General features: G+C 46.6%; 1 non-coding gene and 1 pseudogene across 1 annotated transcript; both read left to right on the top strand.

The window, feature by feature from the left end:
• Positions 1–22,517, top strand: part of LOC138994984 (NACHT, LRR and PYD domains-containing protein 1-like) — a 44,718-nt pseudogene extending 22,201 nt beyond the window's left edge.
• On the top strand, positions 9,431–9,537 carry LOC138995307 (U6 spliceosomal RNA). The gene has a single exon (XR_011468616.1). It is a non-coding gene; the product is annotated as a U6 spliceosomal RNA (small nuclear RNA).
• Positions 22,518–23,634: the final 1,117 nt, after the last annotated feature.

The raw sequence follows: 23,634 nt of genomic DNA, 5'->3' as shown, positions 1-23,634 counted from the left end.
CTGAGGGGCTCCTTGGCTGCAGGAGAAGATTAAAATCTCCCGGATTACTATTAACCAGACACGTGTTTATCTTCCTTTATGTCACCAAAGACCCCCTAAAGGGCCACAGGTGCTAGAGAGGGAAATCAGACCCGCCTTTACCCTGAGGAGAGGGCTTTGTGAACAATGACTTCCAGCCCATGTGCTTTTCTCTCACAGGCTCGTCAGCTGTGGCCTCACATCTGGCTGCTGCCAGGACCTGGTCTCCATGCTCAGTAACAACATCATGCTGTCAGAGCTGGACCTGCGGCAGAACAACCTGGGCGACCTCGGTGTGAGGCTGCTCTGTGAAGGGCTCAGGCAGTATAAATGCCACCTCAGGTACCTGTGGTAAGGCCCTGGGGTCATTTCTGGGCAGAGGACAGGGAGGGGGAGGGAGAGCAATGGAAAGGGGTGTGGGAGCCCTATATTGGACAAGGGAAGTAAAGGGGAAGCAAAATGCTTAGGCAGCCTGGGTTTTCTACCGGATCCGCCACTGACTTAGGCCATGAGACTTGGTTTCTTTATCTTTATAACAGGACTACCTTATCCACCTCATAGATGTGATGAAATAAAATGCATCACAGCGCTGGAAACAGATTTGAGAGACTGAAATGATAATTACTAGTGAGACCACATGTTCTTAGAGAATCCTAGGTTCATTTCTCCATCCAGAACAATTCTTCCTTTCCTTCCTTCCTTCCTTCCTTCCTTCCTTCCTTCCTTCCTTCCTTCCTTCCTTCCTCCCTCCCTTCCTTTCTTCCTTAATGGTTTCTTTCATTCACTCATTCATCCATTCATTCATTTCATGGCTCCCATGTGCCAAGCACTAGGCCAGGCACTGAAGGGACAATAGTGAGCCACGGATGCAGGTCCTGTCCCCTTAAGCTTCCACTCCAGTGACAAGGAGACAGATGTTGATGACATGTTAACACACAGTGTGTATCTCTGAGCTCCGTGCAGTTTGTGAATGGGAAGTGCACTGTTATGAGCATGTAACGGGTGGGGGGCAGGGGGGATGGAATTAGACTCAGGGGCAGGGAGGGCCTCTCTCGGGAAGTGACATCAGGCTGTGACCTGAAGCAGAAAGAGGAGTTGACCAGGCCCAGTCAGGGGAAGCAGTCCAGGCTGAGAATAGCGTGGGGGAGACTCCAGGACAGAAACAGGCTCAGAGCACTGGAGAGCGGTGTGGCCAGGTGCAGTGACCCCCAGCCCTTTTTTCCCACACTGTCTCCTGGCCACTTCCTGTTACCCTCCAGTCTGAAAACAAGTCCACAGCCATTTTCTGACTGAACATTTCCCTGCAGCTCCTGGCTGGGGCCTGTCTCACACTCAGAGCTGACAGGGCTCCAAACATCCATGTCCTGACACCTAAGTCTTGGCCGAGGCTCTAGCCAGCTCTCAGCTTTTCCTCCAGCAGTCCTCCTTCCTCAAGCCTAAACGAGCAGGAGGTGAACACTCTACATGTGGGTCCCCCCAGAGCCCACTCTGACCCAGCCCCCTCCCCTCTGAGCATGTGTGGCTGTCACCATCTCCTATATGCTGAAGGACCTCTCCAGAGCTAGGCCTTTGCAGTAGGTCTGCACCCATGCCCCACTCACCCGTTACTCCTAATCCTATATAATAAAGATGTAATATGCAAATGGCTATTAGGCTCTGATGCATAACAACCAGATCAGGGATCAGCAGGAGGGTGGGGCAGCAAGCTACAAGCAGCTGAAGGAAAGGTACAGGAGGGGGCAGGGCAGCAAGCTATGAGGGGAGGGACTGGGATGGGGGGTTAGGGGGGAGAGGGGAGCTACAGGAGGGCATAGGCTCATAATAGGCGGAGCAGGTCCCTCCATGTTGGAGGTGAGGACATGGAGGCCCAGAGAGGGCAGCAGCCATCCCAAATCCAACAGAAACCCCAGAGCACATGGCGTGAGAGAATGGAAACAGGGCACTCTCTCTCCAGGAAGCCTCATAGCCTCTGAGAAGGAAATCCCAGGACCTACTCCTGTGTGGTCATTTGAGGCCATGAACACTGCCTGTCCTCTGGTGGATGCTGTGAAGTGCTGCCCAGTCCCCTTTAAGGAATGAAGACCCAATCCCCACCCTGGGAGTGGTGCCAGCAAGAAGAATGGCTCTGCCAACTAGGGCCATCTCACACAAGGCCACTGCCGTCCAGTGACTGGTATAGTGGTATAAGGACCCTCCTCCCAGTATGGACAGCCCTGGAGGGTCATCCCCACATCAGAAGTCCCACAGAGTCAGCTGTGCCTCTTGGGACTGCATCACACCCCAACTTGTCCCTCTACCCAGTCCTGTTTCCTCCCTTCCTTTGCCCCTGTGTTAACCCAGCAACACCCCCTAATAAAACTCCTAACTCTTCTTTCCAATTCAAAAACAAGAGGTTCCTGCAGGACCTGGAAGGTTCCATGATTCTGGGCCCTGAGGCCCTGGAGATGGTGGGTGGCTCCAGGATAACGAGGCTCCCTTTGTGCTTGCAGGGTGGATGGGGCTCGGCTGAGTGCGGAGGTGACAGAGATGCTGAGGCTCCTGCAGCAGGAGAAGCCTCAGCTGGTCATCAATTATGGGTAAGAGGGGAGACACAGAACTCCCTGGAGCTGACCCAGACCCAGGGCTGACTCCTAGAGGCTGGCCCAGAGACATGGGCCAGAAGTGGGATGGAGTGAGGTTGGAGGCAGAAACAGACAGAAGCAGGAAGAAGCCAGGAAACCACTGCAGCCAGAGTGAGGTTGTTGTTTGTGTGTTTGTTTAGTTCAAACAAGAACATGCCCCTCCTTTGCTTAAATCCTTCCAAGAAATGATGAGTAAGAAGATGAACAAATGAAGAAAAGTGAATGAGTGAGTTGATGGCAGTTAGAACATGGAAAGCAATGACCACAAGGGGGAGACAAAGACAAGGAGAGAGAGAGAGAGAGAGCTTTTGTGGAAAAAAACACCCTCCTTCACCCTCCACACATATAAACACCCATGTACACAGCCCAGCTGAGGAGAAGCCTTGGGAACAGGAGAATACGGTTCCTCCTGGGCATCTGCTGCAGCCCCATGGCCTTTCATGTTGGTGTATTCCGGCCTGTGACTGCCAAGTGCGCTTGTGCCCTGGTTCTGACTGCTCTGCCTCACCTGACATGGCAGCAAAGGGCTCCTAGGCTTAGGAGGAGCCATTCCTCAGGAAACAAGCATTCCCCTCAGACCCACAGTGTGTTAGGCACAGGACCCTGAACACAGGCCCAACTCCCAGGAGCTGAATTCAGCAGGGACACAGGCCTAGGTTACCGCCGCCCCCCTTGCTCCCCTCCCCACCATCCCCCCCCTCTCCCCCCCCCCCCCCCCCCCCCCCCGCCCACTGACACACACACACCTGTGTCATTGTGCCCAATATCAGGGTGAATACCTTGATTAGCCTTATTAAACCCTGTCCAAGCCACCTGAGCTGAGTTGTGAAAGATGCAACTGCTTAGCTGGGCCAAGAGTGGGTAGATTCCTGGCCCAGATAGAGATCTGATCCCAGCTCCTTGGAGGAATAGAAGGAAGCCAGGTACCAGGAACTCTGCTACTCAAAGTGTGGCCTGTGGATCGGCAGTGTCAGCATCAGCATCACCTGAGAACTCATTAAAAATGTAAATGTCAGGACCCACTCCAGACCTGCTGAATCAGAATCTATGGGGTGAGCCCAGGAATCTGTGTTTTAACTAGGCTTCCAGGTATGGGCTTTGAGAAGCATTGGACTAGAGCTGAGTGAGCAGGAAGAAAGGCAGAGGTGGGAATGCAGATAAGGTTTCTGTGGAATTAGAGGAACAGGACACAAGTAGGCCTTTAGGTCATGGTAAGAACTTTGAAATTTACCCCCAAAAGCAATAGATTTCATGGCTTCAGCAGCCAAGTGCTCAGTCAGGTTCCTATTGAAGATCGACTGCTGTGCAGAAATGGCCAGGAGATAAACAGGAGAAGAGGGGAACTTAAAGGGGAGGGTGCAGTGGTGTGAGCCAAAAATGCCAGGGCATGGACATGGAGTGGAGACTGTGGAGGTGGAGAGAGGGACTAGAAAGGGAGCTATTCTAGAGCCAGTGAACAAGGTGGCCAATCAGTTCTCAGAGAGAGAAAGGAGTCAGGACTACACCCCAGTTCCAGCATTAATGGCGGGGTGGATGGGGGCCATCACGGAGACAGGGTCTATGGGAGAATCTCAGATGAAGGCCATGAGTTCAAATTCAGATGGTTGAATTTAAGTGAGGATGTCATGTAGACAACCCCAATTTTCTCCAAGATCAAAGGGAGAATGAACAACTCTGTGTGTAGGAATCCAAATCTGACGATCACTAAGGAAGACCCAGGGGAACAACAGATGGATGATGAGATGGATGAAGAAACAACTCCACTCAAATGGCAGGAACCTGAATCAGGTACTTTGAGGGGCCAGGCTGGGAGCATCATGACTTGGGATGGGAGAGGGAGAATGTGGAAGGTGAGCCCCACCATGCTCCTGCCTCTGGTGTGGGACATGGAAAAATGCCCACCTACAGGAACTCGCTCCATGCGAGATCCTCCACACCTAGACCCTGGGAACTGGCAAGATCTCTGCTTTCCTCTCTCCAGCCTCAGGGTCTGAGGCTGTTCCTCCCCAGAATATCCCTGGAGTGTCTCAGACTCTGATCCATGGCCCAGTCTCCCAAGGTCCTTTACATCGCTGCCCATCCATTTTTTTTAGCCATGTTCCTTTCACAAGATACCTTGCCATTGGAGCTGGGAATAGCAATATTTTGTGCCAGTGGGAAGCCGGAGATGGGTAGGGTTGGGGTCAGAGGGCAGCAATGTTGGGTCTCCTCAGATAGCAGGCAGGCAGCCCCAGTATCAGGCACAGAGGATACAGACACACTCCCTGCCAATGTCCAGACAGACAAACCTTGGGGAGGCCCCCTCCTTGGTATAGGCTATGGATTGGGGGAGGCAGCCAGGAGCACTAATGTTGACCATTGCCCTGCCTGTTCCAGAGAGCTCCCAGCAAGTAGCACAGGCGAAGCCCTTCTGTCTGTCTTCTCCTGAACCCCTGGGGGACATACCAGTGGAGTCTATATGGACAGATGATGACTTCTGGGGCCCCACAGGGCCTGTGACTCCAAAGGTGGTGGATGAAGACAGAGGTCTATACCGGTAAGTGAGGGAGCTCCACTGTGCCAGGCTGTCCCCCAACCCCTGCCATCCCCATACTGGGTCCCAACAGACACTCAACACCCCACTCATGGCATTGAGTACCCTCCCACTGCCAAGTCACTAGGCAGAGACAGGGCTGAGATACTGGGTTGGTGCTTTTATTATGGAAATAGAGGTTTTATTATGAAAAGTTGAAAAAAAGCCTAAGGAACTTCCACTTACCCATTATTCAGCTTCAACAATCATTTTACGAAATTTGTTTTAACTATTCACTTTCCCCCTCTTTTGTAGTTATAGTATTTTATATCCATGATATCAGATGATTTTACCAATAAATTTTTTGTGATGCATTTTAAAGAGGACAAATGAAGACTTCTCCTATCACCACAATGCCATTATATCTGACAACATTTACAATAAGTCATTTTCTTTTTTTTTTTTTTTTTTTTTTTAAATATATTTTATTGATTTTCCTCAGAGAGGAAGGGAGAGAGATAGAGAGCTAGAAACATCGATGAGAGAGAAACATCGACCAGCTGCCTCCTGCACATCTCCTACTGGGGACGTGCCCGCAACCCAGGTACATGCCCTTGACCGGAATCGAACCTGGGACCCTTCAGTCCGCAGGCCGACGCTCTATCCACTGAGCCAAACCGGTTTCGGCTACAATAAGTCATTTTCATATCATCTAATACCTAGTCTGTATTCAAATATGCTCAATTGTCCAAAATGTGTCTTTGTAGGTGGTTTGTTCTAATCAGGATCCAAACAAAGTCCACTGGTTGCATTTGGTTTGTTATGTCTCATAAATCTCATTCCATCTACCCATTTCTGTTTGATTAGCATCTGCTATGTGCAAAGTACCATACCTGTAACAAGGGCCATGAGATGAATATGGTAGCCTGCCTTCCAACGGTTCCCAGTTCTAAGTAATAAATGTCTATAATCTTAGTTCTGATCTCTTACATAACACATTCCTACTCACTGTCATGGACATGATCTCAATGGAATGGAATATTATTCCAAACTTACACACACAGAAGGTGACATCCCAGGAACCCACCCTTTATCAATGAAAACCTGGGGAAAGTCTCTGTAATATCTCTGCAAGTGTTTTTTTCAGCTCTAAGTGGTTATCAATAATATCCCCATGTAGATTGTTATTAATTATTGAAAAATATGCCCTTCAAAAACAAGAAAATTTTCCTATTTTATTATTAACTAGAGGTCTGGCGCATGAAATTCTTGTACGGATACAGTCCCTAGGCCTGGCCTGCGATCAGGGCCATGTTCCCAAGCTGCCCTCAGCTGGCCACGCCCCCCTCTGTCACCCAACCCCAGTTACCCATTCACCATCAGGTGATCGGTGCTTGACAGCTGAGGGAAGGGACTGAGAGGTGGTCAGTGCACCTCATAGTGACTGGTTCTGGTCGTACTGCCATTAAGGTCAATTTGTATATTACCCTTTTATTATATTGGATAGAGGCCTGGCGCATGGGTGGGGTCCAGCTGGCCTGCCCTGAAAAGTGTCCCAAATCGGGGTGGGAGGAGCCTGTAGTGGGGCAGGGCCGCCGGGGCAGGGGCCACGGGGTTGCAGGCCAGCCTTGTCCCCTATAAGGGTAGGGGACCCCACTGGGGGCAGGGCCGGCCTGGATTAGGAGCCTGGGGAAGTTTTCAGGCTGGCCACACCCCCGATTTTGGTGGGGTCCCCTCTGGGGGTGGGAATGGCCTGGGTGAGGAGCCGAGGGCTGTTTGCAGGCTGGCCATGCCCTGGTTTGCAGGCTGGCCATGCCCCTGATTGGGGTGGTGGGGTCCCTACTGGGGGCGGAGCGGCCTGGGCGAGGGGCCTGCAGTGGTTTGCAGGCCGGCCAAGCCCCCGGCTTTGTCAGGATGGACGTCAGGAAGGTTGGCCAGAAGACGTCCACTCTAATTAGCATATTACCCTTTTATTAGTATAGATAGTATTATTATTATTCCCTTTATCATCACCATTATAGAAACAGCTCACCACCCCCAGGCAGATATTAAGCTGTCAGCATACATTAGGTCACTTATTACTCAAAACTCTATGAGATGGTGCTATTATTACTTTTATTTACAAATAAAAAAACTGAGATTAGGGAGGTTCAATGACTTGCTCAAGAATCCACAGAAGAGAGCAGAGGAGCCAAGACTCAACCCCAAGTCCCTCTGGCTGTCACATCTGAGCTTGCAGTCATTCTACTAGATACACAGTGTACTGCATGGGTCAGGCACCCAGTAGATAGTCCGTGAGCTTGTGTGGAGTAATTAATTCAATGTCTACCTCTCTCTGCTATCCCCAGAGCTCACTTCCCTGTGGCTGGTTCCTACCACTGGCCCAACACAGGTCTCTACTTTGTAGTGAGAGGGCCAGTGACCATTGAGATTGAATTCTGTGCTTGGGACCAGTTCCTGGACCAGATTGTCCCACAGCACAGCTGGATGGTTGCGGGGCCTCTTTTTGACATCAAGGCTGAGCCAGGAGCTGTGGCAGCTGTGTACCTCCCTCACTTTATAGCCCTCCAAGGTGAGTGAGAGGGAGGGTAAGGGAAGGTGATGGTGGTGAGAATGGGTCCGAAATGGCTTCCAATGGCTTTCAATATCCTGAGGGGGGTTTGTGGCTTCCTCAGACAGACTGAGAGAAAGTTATAGAAGTGGCAGCAGCTTTCTTTCTCATTCCACAGTGCTCTGGGCATATCTGTTTTGAAACATTATGTGCCCAAGCATCATAATTATTTTTGCCTGAATTACTAGAAAGTTTCCCTCAATAGAAAGTGGTCTTCTCACTCTCACCAGATTGGCTCAGTGGATAGAACACCGGTCTGTGGGCTGAAGGGTCCTGGGTTTGATTCTGGTCAAGGGAGCATGCCTTGGCTGCAGGCTCAATCCCTGGCCCTGGTCGGGGCATGTGCGGGAGACAACCAATCGATATGAGACATCAATGCTCTCATATCGATGTTTCTCTCTGTCTCTCTGTCTGTCTCTCCCCTCTCTTCCACTCTCTCTGAAAATCAATGAAATAATATCCTCAGGTGAGGATTAACCAAACAAGGAAAGAAGGAAAGAAGGAAAGAAGGAAAGAAGGAAAGGAAGGAAAGGAAGGAAAGGAAGGGAGGAAGGAAAGAAGGAAGGAAGGAAGGAAGGAAGGAAGGAAGGAAGGAAGGAAGGAAGGAAGGAAGGAAGGAAGGGAAAAAGGGAGAGAGAGAGAAAGAGAGAAAGAGAGAAAGAGAGAAAGAAAGAAAGAAAGAAAGAAAGAAAGAAAGAAAGAAAGAAAGAAAGAAAGAAAAGAAAAGAAAAGAAAAGAAAAGAAAAGAAAAGAAAAGAAAAGAAAAGAAAGAAAGAAAGAAAGAAAGAAAGAAAGAAAGAAAGAAAGAAAGAAAGAAAGAAAAGAAAGAAAGAAAGAGAGAGGGGAAGGAAGGAAGGAAGGAAGGAAGGGAGGGAAGGAGGGAGGGAGGGAGGGAGGGAGGGAGGAAGGAAGGGAGAGAAAGGGAGAAAGGGAGAAAGGGAAGAAGGGAGAAGGAAGGAAGAAAGAGGTCTCCTCAATAACAATAATAGCTATCATTTATTAAGTTCCCTTCACATAGATTGTATCATTCAGGTTCCCAGCAAAAAATATATGATACATTCATTTGAGATTTTTGAAAAGACTTTTCAGAGCCCTGACCGGTTTCGCTCAGTGGATAGAGTGTCGGCCTGCGGACTGAAGGGTCCCGGGTTCGATTCTGGTCAAGGGCATGTACTTTGGTTGCGGGCATATCTCCAGTGGTGGGTGTTCAGGAGGCAGCTGATCGATGTTTCTCTCTCATCGATGTTTCTGGCTCTCTATCCCTCTCCCTTCCTCTCTGTAAAAAACCAATAAAATATATTTTTTAAAAAAAGAAAGAAAGAAAACACTTTTCAGAGACAAGACCATTTGAAAAGTAAGGCTAAGTGAACGAACAAGAAAGGTTGGGTCACCTAAAAATTAAGAACAAATGGCAAGTGATTGCTACTACTGCAGGCAGGGAGGAGAAACAGTGTCACCAGATTCCATATGAGAGCTTAAGCCACAAAAGAAGAGCATTTCAGTAAGAGACATAGTCACAGAGTTACATGGTTATCCGAACCTCTCTCACCTCCAAAGACTTCCCACAGAAAAGTCCCAAAAAATGTAAAGTTCACAATCCAAACCTCAGAAGCACTGTAAACCAACAGAAACCTCAACCAGATATCAGTCCCATAAAGACCTCAGACAGTGCTCGCTTCAGCAGCACATACACTAAAATTGGCATGATACAGAGAAGATTAGCATGGTCCCTGCAGAAGGAGGACACACCAATTCATGAAGCGTTCCATATTTTTTTAAAAAGACCTCAAACATTTAAATTATCAAAAGGAGAATGCAAAATAAGTATGTTTCATATGCTTAATGAAATAGTCCTTAAAATATGAGCAAGAAACAATAAACCACTAAAAATGACAAATTGCCCTGACCGGTTTGACTCAGTGGATAGAGCGTGGGCCTGCAGACTCAAGGGTCCCAGATTCAATTCCAGCCAAGGGCATGTACCTTAGTTGTGGGCACATCACCAGTAGGAGGTGTGCAGGAGGCAGCTGATCAATGTTTCTCATTGATGTTTCTAACTTTCTATCCCTCTCCATTCCTCTCTGTAAAAAAAAAATTAAAAATATATTTAAAAAATGACAAATCAAGTTTGAAAATAAGCTAAATTGCCAGAAAATATAATAAAGTATAGATAAGACAAGATTAAGTGACATAGAAGATACCAAGAGGCCTAATATACATCTAATCAGAATTCTAGAAGGATATTATAGAGAGAATGGAAAACGTAATATTCAAAGAGAGAATTTCCAAGAAATTGCTATAATTGCTGTAAGAAGGAGAAATCCCAAAAATTCAAAGCAGGAAAGAGGAACAGAGAGAAATCAGCACCAGACCCACTGAAGTGAATCTACAGAATGCAGACATCTAAGGGCAGGTTTTTACAGCAGCAGAAAGATTATGGAGCAAGGTACTGCCATTAGGATGACAACTGATTTTGAACAGCAACAATAGAAGGCCACAGAAGACAATGGAATGAAAACCTCAAAGTATTAAGCAAATAACTGTTAATCAAGAATTACAACCACAAAAAAATTATTATTTAACAAGTAGGTAAATTAGACATTTTAAAACAAACTAAAACCAAGATATCTTTCCACAAATACTTACTGAAGGAAATCCTAAAGGATATAACTCAAGCAAAAGAAAAATTATCTCATACAGACGGTGTGTGGTACAAGATGAAATAATCAGCAAAGACACTGACACACAACTGGGTAAAACTAACAAACCAATGACTGGATAAAGCAACGGTAATAATGTCTAATGTGTGGGGATTTTAAAGAGAGAGAGAAAACTAAAATGTCAACAGAAATAGCAAGTAGAGTGCTAAAAAATACAAAGGACTTAGTGTATAATTCACAAGAAGGGTGAAGGCCACATTAGAACTGCCTTCTGGGTTAAAATGCTAAAATATTTCCATCCTGATCAGGAAAGAGAAATTCTCCACTTTTTGAGACCATAAGTGACCTGCCAACGTCAGCCAGTGTTGGCCACAGAGTCAAGTAATGGGCCTGCACATGTGCAGGCTGAGGCAACACAGGCTTTCCAGTCCAGCCATGAGTGGCATCAGATGCACCCCAGACAACGTTGGCTGCCACAGAACTAATGTCTATCAATTTAATGTGAAAGTTGGAAGAGCCTGATTCAGTTCCCCATGTCAAATCATGATTCAGACAGGAGCTTTAATTATGATAGAACTAAAGGTCTAGGGCAGGAATTCATGCACAGGTGGGGTCCCTCAGCAATAATTTTTCTGTGGCTGTAATTCTCGATTAACAGTTATTTGGCATTCAGTGCACATATAGCAAGTGATAGAACTCCAGGGCTCCCAGTCAAACTCCCAAGGAGACAATTTGCATATTGGCCTTTTATTATATAGGATTATAGCACACTTCCAGTAGTTAAATCCATTCAGTATCATCTCCAGGTACAGGCATTGGTTTACTTTAGACTTTAAGTACACACACTAAAATATTAGGATCCTCAGTCAAAAAATATATATGTGTATAAGAAGAAGAATTTACAAATTAGTAGAAACAAAAAAATAGAATGAGAAAACTAAAACAGCAAAGAACTTCTCAGACCCCGAAGAGGCTCGTTTGTTGAGACCACAAGATTAAGTAAACAATTCAAGCTGCCCATTAGGAGGAGAGCACAGGCACAGGAGCAACAAAGGCCAGTCCCAAGGGGTGAGACTCCACGGTCCAGGGGCACCTGCCTTGGTAGACAGGGTCAGTATGAAAGGGTAACTAGGGGAGATTCAGAAGTAAACCAGTGGTGGGGAGGTGTGAGATAGCCAGGACAATGGGTCACCCTAGCAAGAAGGCAAGTTGGATGCACACACAGCACCTTCCAGAATTCAGGCGCATACACACACATCATCATCAGCATCAGCATCATCATCATCATCATCATAAATTTTTTAAATGAAACAGAATTCAGGCACAGAGTGTCTGTAGTGCCCCAAACTGTGCTCTGAGAGCAGGGATCTCACCCAAAGGCTGTAGGTGACTCGTGACCTTCTGAAAAGCACTTCCCTCCAGGGGCTTCAGTTCACCCGACTAACAAGTGAGAATATTTCAATTTGTGGAGGACGAGGTAACATCCACTTAGTGTCACCAAAGCAATGCAAAGTGCACCACTTCATGGAGAAGCAATTTGGCAAATCCTGGCAAGTCATAGAATTGCTCACATCCCTTCATACCCTGTTCTCATTCCTTGGGACTTATCAATCCAAGGTAGTAGCTCAGGGAAATAGAAAAGTTCTCTGCAGAAACATGTGCATTGCAGGACTATTTATCATAGTGAAAAGGTGAAGCAACCCCAACGCTGAAACCAGAAGAGAGCGGTGAACACAGGATGCTGCATCCACAGCAGGGATCATGTACTACAGTCACTAGAAAGGCCCACAGGCACTTGCGACAATTTAAACCAGTGTGGGAAAGGCAGGAGACAAAGCTACATTACCAAAATGGAAACACAAAAAGGTGCTGCTACAGAGAAAGACTAATGGAAAAGGAGAAAATGGTAATAATAGTTGTACTGTTTAGTGAGATCAGAGGTAAATACTTCTGTATTTTGTCAGGTGGTATACACCACCATGATAATATTTTCCATGCAAAAGAGCAACTAATAGGCCTAACCCATTTGGCTCAGTGGTTAAGCATCAGCCCTCGGACTGAAGGGTCTCGGGTTTGAGTCTGGTCAAGGGCATGTACCTCAGTTGCAAACTCAATCCTCAGCCCCAGTCGGGCCAAGTGTGGGAGGCAACCAATTGTTGAGTTTCTCCCACACTGACATTTCTCTCTCTCTGTCTCTCCCCTTCCCTTCCACTCTCTCTAAAAATCAATGGAAAAAAATTATCTTTGGATGAGAATTAACAAATATATATTTTTTAAAAAAATTTTTTACGCATTTAAAAAATTAGTAAAGTTAAGTAGCAGTCTCCAAGGCTCCTCCGGGTATTAAATCAGTCCAAATGTGCTGATTGGTGCCCATGCAGACTAAGGCTGATTTGGACAGAAAAGGAATGTATAAAAAGATTATTTAGTAGCTCATAGACTTAAGAAACAATTAGGCAAAAAGCTTTACAGAGAAAAGAAAAAAGCAGTGACCAAAGACTGTTGAGAAAACAAGAACACAGCCAAGGAAAAAATATAGAGACTTCTATGGCAGAAACAACCACTATAGAGCTCTCCTGCCATGGTGGCTGCTGGTCTCTTGACCCCACTGCTGCTGCCACAAGAATCTCTGTCTTTTCATCTGTGCTTCATCACCTCTAGATCCAGGCCCTGGTTAGAAGCATCCACTTGGTCAAGTCTTGGTCACAACCTGTGTCACAAGCTTCCCGAGTGGGAGGCCCAGCTTGTATTTAGCCAAGACCCACACAATGATGGAGGAGGAGGTTCTTCACAAAAAGAAGAATCTGAAAATGGTGGGTGACCAAACACGACAAATGTACACTACCTTGGTCACTCCATTTCCAACTCTCTTTCTCCTTGTTTCTATCTGTCTGGAGTCACACCTGCCAGCATTACTCAATGGCCCTCAAAGTTACAGAATCCACAGTAACACAGGTAACCATGGGATCCATATCTTTCCCAGCTCAAGGACCTGGAGGTGTGTATAGATTTGGCTTAAGAAGATTCCAGTGGTGCTCCAACTGGAGAGAACCTATTGACCACAATCACAAAAGGCCCCAGACACAGGCACACTGCCTTCCCTGCTGGGTCCCCCCGAAAGGCCACTGAACCTCTGCCCAAGCACCACACTGTCTCAGTCAAGCCTGACTCAGTGAGGGCACTAAGTACTCATCTCTCAAATCCATTTTTTTCACAGAGGAACATGTGGACATCTCATGGTTCCACGTAGCCCACTTTAAAGAGGATGGGATACTTCTGGAGAAGCCAACCAGGGTGGAGCCACGTTACACAGTCCTTGAGAACCCCAGCTTCTCCCCCATGGGAGTTCTACTGAGAAAGATCCACTCTTTCCTAAGCATTCCTGTCATCTCCAATGTGTTGCTCTACCATCGCCTCCATCCTGAGGAAGTCAACTTCCACCTCTACCTACTCCCCAGCGACTGCACCATTGAGAAGGTACTCCAATAGCCAGACAGTCAGGCCAGGGTGGGCTGGCAAAGACATGACGTGCATCCAGAAAGCCCCTGATATGGGTCAACTGGGCATAAGGATAGGACATGGACTGGTCTCCTGGGTCCCTAAGGTCTCCCCCAACTGAGCTCACTGCTCCATTACTCATTGCTGGACACCCTTTTGCAATCTCTTTCCAGGAGTCAGAAGGATGGGAGGGGTCCATGCCCAGAGGTATACCCACTTCTTCATTCTCACTTCTTCTCTAGCAATGCTTCAATTCCCACCTTGAACATAATACAGGCCAAGTGTGGGGATCTCTGTGTAGCAGTCATGAAGGATAAGGAAGGAGGAATTCATGGTGGTATAGCTCCCCCACAAACATCAACATGTGAAAGTCCCACCTCACTTTGTTCAGATCAGAGTCCAAAGGGTAGAATCTCTGAGGGAGACCCAGATGCCCTCCTCCCTTGAACAGTGTTCTTTATGCTTCCTAGGCCATAAATAATGAAAAAAGGAAGTTCCAGTTTGTGCAAATACACAAGCCACCCCCGCTGACTCCGCTCCACATAGGCTCCCGATATATTGTGTCTGGTTCACAGAAAATGGAAATAATCCCTGAGGTGAGCAGTCCAGATATTCCCCACTCCCTAAGGCCAGAGGTCATGCTTGGGAATACCTGTGGGTCAGGTCTCAGAGCTTTCCAATGGACAGGCCCAACTGGGGTTTGGCAGATAGTGAGTGGGATCTGGGGTGAGCAGGAATCCTTCAAAAATTGGGAGAAAAATCATTAGTAGGAGAAAGGGTTACTTTCAGGATAGGGACAACATGGGGTTTGACTTAGGGGAACTGAGAAGTGTTGGGCTATAGGGTGTCGATGCTCTCCAATCAAAACCACCAGGAACACACCCATAGCTGAAGACTTTGGAGTTATTACTCATTGCAGTGAGAGAACCCACACCAATGAGAACCATGGGACCCCCTCAGATTAAGAGACTCAGAAAGAACCTATTTCAGGACTTGGGCCTTAGTTGGGTAATTTGGGGGAAGATCTAAGGAAATGGAGATTTGGCCTAGACCTGGTATTCTGAGAAGGTAGGGCAATTCTATGATTGGGAACCTGTATACATTTACTGTCTAAGAAGGACAGGCACCACAATTGTGAATGTATAAATGCTGAAATAGTCAATTTTGCAGTGGGGGGATGTTTGGCAATTGTGAAATAGTATGTGTCCAACAGGAGGGCAACACAGCAGAGATGGCGGCATAAGATTAGTTTGTAATAACAATGAGGTCTAGTTGTGAGCATCACATCAGGTCTGGGCATCAGGGGCTGTCTTTTATCCTTTCTCAGTCTCCTCTTTTCACCAAAGGGAATGACTTCAGGCCACTGGATATTCATCCGCGATATCCAAATGTTCACCATTGCCAAGATCTTGCTGCTGAGGATCAGAGTTTCACCTGAGTGGTAGTCTGTTGTAGAACTAGACTCAATCCTTTCTTTTTCTTCTGTTCTGAGATGAGTCCTTGGACCACTTGAAGTGACAATGACAGATGGAATACATTTCCAGGAGTAATGAGGAAATGTTATGTATCTTTTGAGTTGAGAAACATGAATCTAACAATGAATACCTTAGATTTCCCTGCTGTGTCAGATCTTAACAAGGGATGAGAGACATGATTCAGTCATTCACCACACATTTACCCAGTGCCAACCATGTGCTGTCTTCATTTGTGAGAGTCCAGTGAACAAGACAGAAAGGCCCTGCCCTTGGGAAGATGACATTCTGGTGGATGAGACCTACATAATTAAAGAAATGGACCTAGAACCATGAAGTGCTGTGAGGAAAACACAACTATGTCACTTAAGAGAGTAACTTGGGCTGCTTTATACTGGGTGGTCAGGGGAAGAGCCGCTGAGCAGTGACATATAAGCTGAGACCTGAGTGACAAGAAAGGTCCTAGGAGGTGAATATCTGTAACAGAGCACTGTAGGTCCAGAGGATAGAGAAGCAGGCAACCTTGATCCCTCCACATGATAAATAGTAGGTCAGTGTGGCAGAGCTTACTGAATGTAGCAAAGAGAGAAGTAAGCTGGGGTCACACAAGAGACAGAAGTTTCCTAGGGCCCATCAACTATGTTGCCCTGACCTGGAGTTTGGATTTTGTTTAAAGTGCAATGACTAGATCTCAGAGGTTGTTGCTTGGTAATACAAGACCTGCTTTAGTTTCACATAGATGCCGCTGGCTGCTGGGTAAGAATGGGTGATAAGAAGACAAGAGTGTGCCCTACCTGGTTTGGCTCAGTGGCTAGAGCATCAGTCTGCAGACTGAAAGGTCCCAGGTTTGATTCCAGTCAAGGGCACATGCCTGGGTTGCAGGCTTGACCCCCAGTAGGGGGTGTGCAGGAGGCAGCTGATCAATGATTCTCTCTCATCATTGATGTTTCTATTTCTCTCTCCTTTCCTCTCTGAAATCAATAAAAATATCTATTAAAAAAAAAGAAGAAGACAAGAGTGAAAACAAAAGACTGTTGCTATGGTACAGGCTTGAGCTGCAGATGTCTTGATTAAGGAAGAAGCAGCTGAGATGAAGATAAGTTGATGGATTGAGGGTATATGTTGCAGGTACAGCCAATAGGACTTGGCTTATGAAAGCGAAAGGTAGGAGTTACGGATGATGCCTGAATCTGGAACATGAGTGCTCAGTGAATGGTGGTGCCATTTACTGAGTGTGCGTAAAATGGGAAGAGAACATTTTTTGAAGACAGTTGGGAATCAAGAGTTGTCTTGAATGTGATTTAGCAAAGGGGATGGATATAAATATTCTATTGATTGAAAGTGTGTCAAGCACATGAATTTTCTGTTGATTGAAAGTGTTTCAGCCGAAGCCGGTTTGGCTCAGTGGATAGAGCATCGGCCTGCGGACTGGGGGGTCCCGGGTTCGATTCGGGTCAAGGGCATGTACCTGGGTTGCGGGCACATCCCCAGTGGGAGATGTGCAGGAGGCAGCTGATCGATGTTTCTCTCTCATCCATGTTTCTAACTCTCTATCTCTCTCCCTTCCTCTCTGTAAAAAATCAATAAAATATATTTAAAAAAAAAAAAAGAAAAAAAGAAAGTGTTTCAAACTTAGGATACATTGAGAAGACAGGCTTTGGGTTGGAGAAATGTGACTTTGGGTTCAGGATGGAGGAGGTGGAAGACGATCTGGTTCAAGATGGAGGAAGAAGGATCTGGTTTAAGATGTGTGAGCACTACATTAGAGATGAGTCCTGACCCAGCCATGTCCTCTTCCTTCTGAGTCAGGATTTGTGGAAAATGAGGAAGAGAGCAGTGCCTGAGGTGGCATTAATTTCAGTAGAGATCACCTCAGGGTCCCCATGGGGCTGAGCAGGGCCAAGAAGGTGTCAGGGGGGGAGACACCTCACTTGCAGGATGAATGGTGGCTTCTCACATCACCACTGTTTCTACAGGAACTGGAGCTCTGCTATCGAAGCCCTGGGAAACCCCAGCTCTTCTCTGAGTTCTACGTTGGTCATCTGGGGTCGGGGATCCGACTGCAGATTAAAAGCAAAAATGATGCAACTGTGGTATGGGAGGCCTTGGTGAAATCAGGTAAAGTCAAGACAAGTCCATGGAGCTCAGTGGTGGGAAACAGAAAGTCAATAAAAGAGTCTGCCTCTGTGTGTGTGTGTGTGTGTGTGTGTGTGTGTATGTGTGTGTGACCACAATTTGCTAATGGGAAGAAATAGCCCAGGGAAGTAACTTTTTCTAGTTATATAACAGTTGACATGACTAGAGTTTGAACTCAAGTTAATCTGACTTTAAGTTCCATTTCCTCTCCTATGCACCATGGTGTCTCTACACTGCCCTAGATTTAACAGATTTTGAAACTGACAAGGCATTTGGCAAAGTTTCTTCTACTAGACTGGACATGAGTTGAGAAAATAAGAACTAGACAGTTATATGGTTGTACAAATTAAGCCAGTTATGGTAATAGCACATACACTATCCTGGATCACTCAGATATTTTAAAGAAGTCAGGAGGGAATCAAATAATGAACTTTCAAGAATGACTGCAATTTTATAGTCTTTTAAACCATCACCAATACTCCCAAGAAGTAAATCCCCCTATAAAGTCCTTCTAGGAGCCCTAACTGGTTTGGCTCAGTGGATAGAGTGTTGGCCTGCAGACTGATGAGTTCCGGGTTCGATTCCAGTCAATGGCATGTGCCTTAGTTGCAGGCACATCCCCAGTGGGGAAAGGGCAGAAGGCAGCTGATCGATGTTTCTCTCTCATCAATGTTTCTAACGCTCTATCCATCTCGGTTCCTCTCTGTAAAAAATGAATAAAATATATTTTTTAAGAAGTTCTTCTAGGAAAAACCAACCCATGTTCACTGTTGAAATATGTCAATCTGCCTTCTGAGCTGCTACAAACAGGCTTCCCAGTGCAGAGAAAGAGTTTAACTCGAGGAAACCAGGATGGCAGCATAGGTAAACACTGGAGTTTGCTGCCTCGCACAATCACTTCAAAAATACAACTAAAAGATGGAATGGACATCACCCAGAACCACAGGAAGGCTGGCTGAGTGGAAATTCTACAACTAGAAGGAAAGAGAAAAGCATACCGAGACTCAGAGGAGGTGCGGTACGGAAGTAAAATACTAAGGTACAGAGCGGAACGGGCTGGCAGCTGAGGGCGTGGTTGTCTTTTTCAATCGGGAGGGAGTCTCAGGCTCTGAGCTCCAGTTCCAGGCGAGTCTCCTGGGACCCAGACTCATACGGGAGAAGCGGGACTGTCTGGTATCGGTCGGAACTCGAGGGCAGCTTTCTCTCCGAGGTACTTGCAGCAATTGCTGGGACACTGAGAAGCAGGGCCTCTGAAGGCAGGACTGAGAGCAGCCATAACTGCTTGCTCCACCCACCCTGTTGATCCCCTGGGACCCGCCCCGTCCAAGCCTCGCAGGGAGGCATTTGCTGGATAGCCTCAGGCAGAGGCTAGATTAGCACCTCCCTAGAGATCCAGGACAGAAGTTCTCCCACTGCAGACACAGCTGATTCTCACAGCCAATTGGCCTGGAGGCCAATCCCTCCCAGTGTTACCTAAAACAATCAAGGATTAACTACAACAAGACTGTGCACAAAGACCACAAGGGGGTGCACCAAGAGTGTCCTCCTCAGGTAATTGGGGAGGCTGAACCACTGGGCCCTAGAGGACACTTAGCACAGAAAACCACTTTATCAACACAGGGAAGCATAAAAAATGCGGATACAAAGATACAGGACACAAATGACAGAAATGGAGGAAAGCAAACTGCTGGATATAGAGTTCAAAACCACACTTTTACGGTCTTTCAAGAACATTCTAGAAGCCACAGATATATTTAGTAAGACCCTCGAAAAGACTGGTGAAACCTCCAATAAATGTAGTGAGATCCTCAAGAAATCTAGTGAGACCCTTGAAGTTATGATAAAGGACCAACTGGAAATTAAGCATACACTGACTGAAATAAAGAATATTATACAGACTCCCAACAGCAGACTAGAGGATCACAAGAATCAAGACAACGATTTGAAATACCAAGAAGCAAAAAACATCCAACCGGAAAAGCAAAATGAAAAAAGATTCCAAAAATACGAAGATAGTGTAAGGAGCCTCTGGGACAGCTTCAAGTGTACCAACATCCGAATTATAGGGGTGCCAGAAAAGAGAGAAAGCAAGATATTGAAAACCTATTTGAAGAAATAATGACAGAAAACTTCCCCTACTGTTATGGGTTCACTCAGCGAGATAGACCAGCGACTCAGAATTTAAATTTAGGAGCCTTTATTAAGCTGGCCAGCTGACTACAGCCGCGTCCCTCCCCCCTCTGGAAGCCTCGCAGCTTGTAGTGCCGACCGAGGGTACAGCAAAGCCTTTTATCTACAATACTACAAAGCATTTCCTGGCACTGGCAGGGTTCACACAAAGTTTACAAGTACGAATGGGGAGGTAAACAGAATCACACCTGGCTGGGTTGTTCTCTGAGACAATCTAGCATTTTTCTCTGTCACAATCCCGGACCCTAATACAATAGGTAACCTTTCCATGCCTCTGTCCCTCCCCCTAGCACATTCTGTAACCCTTCCATGCCTCAGTCCCTCACCCTAGCACACTACCTGGTGAAAGAAACAGACTTACAAGTCCAGGAAGCGCAGAGAACCCCAAACAAAAGGAATCCAAAGAGGACCACACCAAGACACATCATAATTAAAATGCCAAGAGCAAAAGACAAAGAGAGAATCTTAAAAGCAGCAAGAGAAAGAAACTCAGTTACCTACAAGGGAGTACCCATACAACTGTCAGCTGATTTCTCAACAGAAACTTTGCAGGCCAGAAGGGAGTGGCAAGAAATATTCAAAGTGATGAACAGGAAGAACCTACAACCAAGATTACTTTATCCAGCAAAGCTATCATTCAGAATTGAAGGTCAGATAAAGAGCTTCACAGATAAGGAAAAGCTAAAGGAGTTCATCACCACCAAACCAGTATTATATGAAATGCTGAAAGGTATTCTTTAAGAAGAGGAAGAAGAAGAAAAAGGTAAAGATACAAATTATGAACAACAAATACACATCTATCAACAAGTGAATCTAAGAAGCAAGTGAATAAATAATCTGGTGAACAGAATGAACTGGTGATTATAATAGAATCAGGGGCATAGGAAAGGAATGGACTGACTATTCTTGGGGGGGAAAGGGGTGTGGGGGATGTGGGAAGAGACTGGACAAAAATCGCGCAGCTATGAATGAGGACAGTGGGTGGGAGTGAGGGAGGAGGGTGGGGTGGGAACTGGGTGGAGGGGAGCTATGGGGGGGGGGAGAGGAACAACTGTAATAATCTGAACAATAAAGATTTAATAAAAAAAAAAGAGTTTAACTCAGTCTGGGCTTGAGTGCAGTCACAGGTGTGGACTAATCAGCCCCAGCATCAGATCTCGTTTGAATCTTACTCTGGCTCTTACTTGCTGGGTGATCTTGGGGAAATTACTTAACTCATTTGAGTCTCATTTATAAAAATAGGGATATATTGTCTACACTGTAGGATTGTTGGAAAGATTAAATACATGATGTAAGTACATATCTCATGCAGTGGTCCTTATAAATAGTATAAAGACCAGTCAGCATGGAGGACAAGTGAACCCGCTGCTCCCAGCACCACAGTCAGAACTCCCCTGTGCTTGGCTTCCCTCCCACACTGTCAGGTCACACTGAACTTGGGTCGGCTCAAAACCTCAGGCCCTGTCCACAGGGGCTGCTGTGGACTCCCCCTTTCTCTCCTTATGCAAGTCATTTTTTAAACCCTTCCTTTGTTGCTGTTTCTTTTTCCCATTGAAATTCATCCATTACCCTAGTGCTAAGATTTTCTTGATCTTGATTCTGATATCAAAATTCAGAACAGTGTGAGTCTAGAAGCCAAGGACAAGGAGGTAACCTTCTGCTTAAAATAAGGAGATCTCATAGTTGAAGCTACCTTGTAAGGAACTCGGTTATTTCTCCACCAGGGTTCCATACAGGCCAAGACTAAATTAAACCATGTCTGCATTGTTGAAGAAGAACTTTCCCTCTCTCTCTGTCTGTCTGTCTATGAGCATGGCTTCCGGGCCTCAGTTTCCCCATATGCATAAGGAAGGAATTCCCCTACGTAATCTCTAAGGTCCCTTGCAATGCTTACTCCAACTTCTATCAGAATTAGTCTGTAGCCACTTCTAAGAATCAAAGAATCTCAGAAGTGAGACATGGGTAGGATTTTTAAGGCTTATCATTTGTGTTAATAACTACCACTGATACTGATGCTTATTCACATCTTTTTTCCTCCAGGAGACCTCAGACCTGCAGCTCCCCTGGTCTCTCAAGCTCCAACAGGTCAGTAACAGTGTTAGAGACCATAGGAGCCATGGCAGTACTGGAGTGTGCTACCTGGTCCTGGAGGGAGGGAGGGGAGAAAGAAGGGAACTCTTCACAACCCACAAGGGATTGGTCCTTGGAGAGTGGTGTGTGCCCCAGGGCATAGTCCTTTCCCATCACCCTTAATTGTGCCCATGGAGGCCCTGGCACCCTCCATGGGCAACATAATATGCCTCCATCAGGTATTTGAGTGTAGCAGAGGTACCTCTCTGATGGTCCAATGTTTTCATGGGTGGGGGAGGAGCCAAGGATGCAGATCAGGTGAGTAAAGAACTACAGGTGGGCATCAGATGTAGAAGCTGTGTTGAAAGCCCTTCTTTATTTGTTGTCAGCCTCACCTTCACCTCCAGATGCCCCAAACTTGCTGCACTTTGTGGATCAACATCGGGCACAGCTGGTGGCTCGAGTGACATCGATGGATACAGTCCTAGACAAGCTGCATGGACAGGTGCTGAGCGAGGAGCAGTATGAGAGGGTGCGGGCTGAGCCCACCAATCCAGACAAGATGAGGAAGCTGTTCAGCTTCAGCAAGTCCTGGGACTGGGCCTGCAAAGATCAACTCTACCGAGCCCTGAAGGAGACCCATCCTCACCTAATTGAGGATCTCTTGGAGAAGTGACGCAGTGCAGGAGACTAGGGGAGCTACTGACAAGCTCGGCAGCTGAAGTCTGAACACCTGCTTCTGAGTCCTGGCTCTGACTGTCCAGGAATTGGGTCTAGGTTTCTTCATGTCTAAACACATTGCCATTGCCCAGCCGGAGTGGCTCAGTTGGCTGAGTGTCGTCCTGTTCACTGCAGGGTTGTTGGTTCGAATCCTGGTCAGGGCACATACCTGGGTTGCGGGTTCGATTCCCGGACATGGCATGTATGGAAGGCAACCTATAATGTTGCTGATATTTCTCTCTCACATCAATGTTTCTCTCTCTCCCACCCCCTCCCTCCCCCTGCCCCTCTCTCTAAGCATGTCCTCAGTGGAGATAAATAAATAAATATGCAAACACATTGCCTTCTAGCCCTAAAGTTACTGTGCTTTGAGGATGCTTTTGCTGGGCATTATATGTCAATGCTCAGTGCTGCCACATGGACTTCCAGGCGGCCTCCCTTGGCTCTCACAGGCCAGCTGTCCGGGTAGAATGACAGCCTCTGGAGGAATGTGCCTCTGGAGCTGGCAGGGTGTCTTCCAACCTTGTAGAAGCCTTACCCAAGAGCCTTGTCCAGTGGCCACCACAGCCCTCTCTGTTCCATCCAGATGCAAAAAGGTCACTTCTGGCTGAAGACAGACAGTGGAAAGGGACACCTTGAAGGTTTGGAATGACTAGGAGTAGGGGCAAAAACAGATTTGTTTTTCACTTGTCCTTGTTGAGCTGGGGTTTTCTATTAGCCCAAATTGTGCTTTTTGTTGATTCTGAAGTCTACTGGATTCCTAGAACCATGAGAGAGGTGAAGATCGAGGCCACAGGGAGAATGGATCCCGGTCTTAGCTTAGATAACTCCTGCTGTGGAAAGTGATTCCATCCCCTTACACCCGACTTAGGTACCACTGCCTGTGCCCTTCTAGAAGTCCCAGTTGTTTCATAATAATGTGCAGAGGTGCCACCTCCTGGACTCATTACTTTTTTGCTCAGGTCACATTGCTAACATGTTTAATACATTTGGCTGACTCTGTCAGGACCTTCTTCTGAATGAGATTATTACTGAACTTTGGATCCCAGCTCTTGGAGCTGTCCTCTAATGGAAGCGGAGTCTAGCAAGACACCTGTACTTGAGAAGGGTACTCTTTTACTAAGAT

This window comes from Myotis yumanensis, unplaced genomic scaffold (genome assembly GCF_028538775.1).
Source record: "Myotis yumanensis isolate MYYU_CA2020_CCGP unplaced genomic scaffold, mMyoYum1.0.hap1 SCAF_16, whole genome shotgun sequence".
NCBI lineage: Eukaryota > Metazoa > Chordata > Mammalia > Chiroptera > Vespertilionidae > Myotis > Myotis yumanensis.
The sequence above is the reverse complement of the archived record's forward strand: the minus strand, read 5'-3'. Positions and strand labels throughout refer to the sequence as shown.